Below are 2,545 nucleotides of genomic sequence, written 5' to 3'. Positions count from 1 at the left end.
GAGATCTTGCTATACATGCACAAGCCGGAATGCTTGAATGTGACTACCCTTGTACCCTTCCAAATCATTGTGCTATCTTGAATACGAGGAGGTTGGCACACATTCCCACATTTCGAACCTGACTTATGTCTTTGCATTTGAACCTTCTCAAGATTTCCTCCAAATGATGTATTTACGATCCACATTGGCTTCTTTCTCTAACCTTCGGCCTCACAACCCTATCTACATGAAAGTAACATAAATGCACACATATTAGCGTTAAAACCCGAGAAAAGTAATGCTCATCATAAGGAAAGAGCACTTCGTATTCTTATCACACAAGCACTCATCAGCCTCCTAATTGATTTCTAATGAGTCTTGGAGATCCTTAAACACGGTCCCAAATCTTAAGGTCAACCGTAACTATCCCTATACTATGCCCCAGTGAAAAAATCTCTCAGTCTTGACACCTCACACTATGCCAAATTATTTTAGGTTCTAAGGATTCCAAGTGATAAACCCTATTCAGTAATATAGGTCTAACCCTTTGGTCTAGGCAAAAGACCCCTAGTCACTATTAAGCCCCCACATACTAAGGATTACTTCAACGCTTCACTCGGTGCTCGAGCAACTAAACCCCAGAGGAGTTCGTCTCTTAGCACTTCACTCTATTATGACTACAAAGAACTCTTGAAATGTGGAGATAGGGTAAATCACACCGGAGGGGAAAGGGGACGCTCCGCTACCTCTTGACTCACCCTCTTAATCCTCTCCAATCTGGCGTTGTCTAACCCTCATGATGTGTCACTCATCCACAAGGATTACCAAGATGAATTCTCAACCCTAGTGTCACTCTAAGGGAAAATCAACACAACAAGCATTCAGGATTGGAACTCAATTACAAATATCAATTAAGGAAAGTATAATAAAAGGTCAAAGCAACAATATCATCCTAGGGTTTACAAGTCCAAGCACCCACTAAGAGTTTAGCTCTCCATGGAGCAAAATACAATCAACAATGAAGTCAAAAGTAAAGAGATGCAATCTATGAATAAAACCCCCTTAATAATCGTGTCGATGGTCTTGTGGAGTAGCCTCGGCCTCTTTGAAGGTTCCCTCGTCAAGCACAGGACACACCTCGCCGAATCGATGCCGAAGAAAACTCCCCCAATAACTATCTTCTGACGAAATATGGTGTCAAAAGCCGTAGAACCACTCCAAAACTTGCTAAAGCCTCTCTAAACCCTAGCCACAGGCCTCTCCAAAGTTGGAGAAAAGATGGAAAAAAGGATGTAAAGGAGGATTTCCAGATCAGTACAAGTCGCGGCTTTATAAAGGGCTGGAATCGGGAATCCACACGGGTATGTGGAATTTCCACAGGTCCGTGTAAATTTGCATGAACCTTATTTACTACGGCTTGTGCACAATGGCTTCTACAGTAAATTACTACAGTGATTTGCTACAGTACCTGCACCAGTACTCCACCAAAAACACTCCCGAATCCACATTTTTCATCGAGGCAACATAAACACGCACACGTCTATGCCATAGATCATGTGGCTTCTTCAACAAGGGATAACATTTATGATAATCTTGCTATAATTGCACAAGTCTGAACACATAAGTGTGACTGCCTTTGTGTCTCTCCAATTTACATATTACATCAAGCATAATGGAGGTTGGCACACACTCATATGTCTTCGAGCACAACTTGCGCCTTCTCGTGTGTCCACTTCAAGATTCCATCAACACAGTGCATTTGCAATCTACTTTGGCTCATTTCTTTTTCTCTATTTAGCTCCACAACCCTATATGCGCAAAGGAACACAAAAACACAAGTATTAGAGATAAATCCTGATAAAAGTAATGCTCATCGTAAGGAAAGAATACTTCGTATTCTTAGTATACAAACACTTATCATACTCCCCCATACTTAAGCTTTTGCTTGTCCTCAAGCAAAAATAAAACATTGAAGCATAGTAGAAGGAAATATTGAAAATGATTGGCCTTAAGTTCACCAAAGCATGCAAGGGAAGCATCTACAAGTACAGGAAATTTCAACACTAAATACGAAAATTCATTGCGGTCCGAAATCGTGTAAGTGTGTGTAAACTCACTCAAGTCGACCCTACTTATATTCCTCAAAGTTCTAGGTATAAAGGGACTTATTTATCTACAAAACAATACAAAATAAGGAAATGGTAGTAGCTTCACACATCCTGTAAGGTAGCTCTTTCCAAAGCGGCTGCTAAGGTAGCTTTCACACTTTCAAGGTGGTAGCTCTTTCTACCGGGGTAGTAGGTTTCAGTTATCCCATGAGATAGCTCTTCCTCTCATTAGGGCATAACTAGTATCCGACATATGAGAGTAGCTTCAAACTTCATAGGTGGTAGCTCTTTACACCCCAAATGCACAACTAAAACAAGTAGTTTTCTCTTTTCAATCATTTTTTTCAGCAAAATTAACACAAGAAAACAAAACTAACTATTCCCTTAAACATTGAACTTGAGTTTCCAAAAGGGTTTAATGAGCAAGTAGTGCAACAATTGTCAATCGTGCAAAAATT

Source organism: Dioscorea cayenensis, chromosome 5 (assembly GCF_009730915.1).
Source record: "Dioscorea cayenensis subsp. rotundata cultivar TDr96_F1 chromosome 5, TDr96_F1_v2_PseudoChromosome.rev07_lg8_w22 25.fasta, whole genome shotgun sequence".
In the NCBI taxonomy this organism is placed as follows: domain Eukaryota; kingdom Viridiplantae; phylum Streptophyta; class Magnoliopsida; order Dioscoreales; family Dioscoreaceae; genus Dioscorea; species Dioscorea cayenensis.
This window is presented reverse-complemented; position numbering follows the sequence as displayed.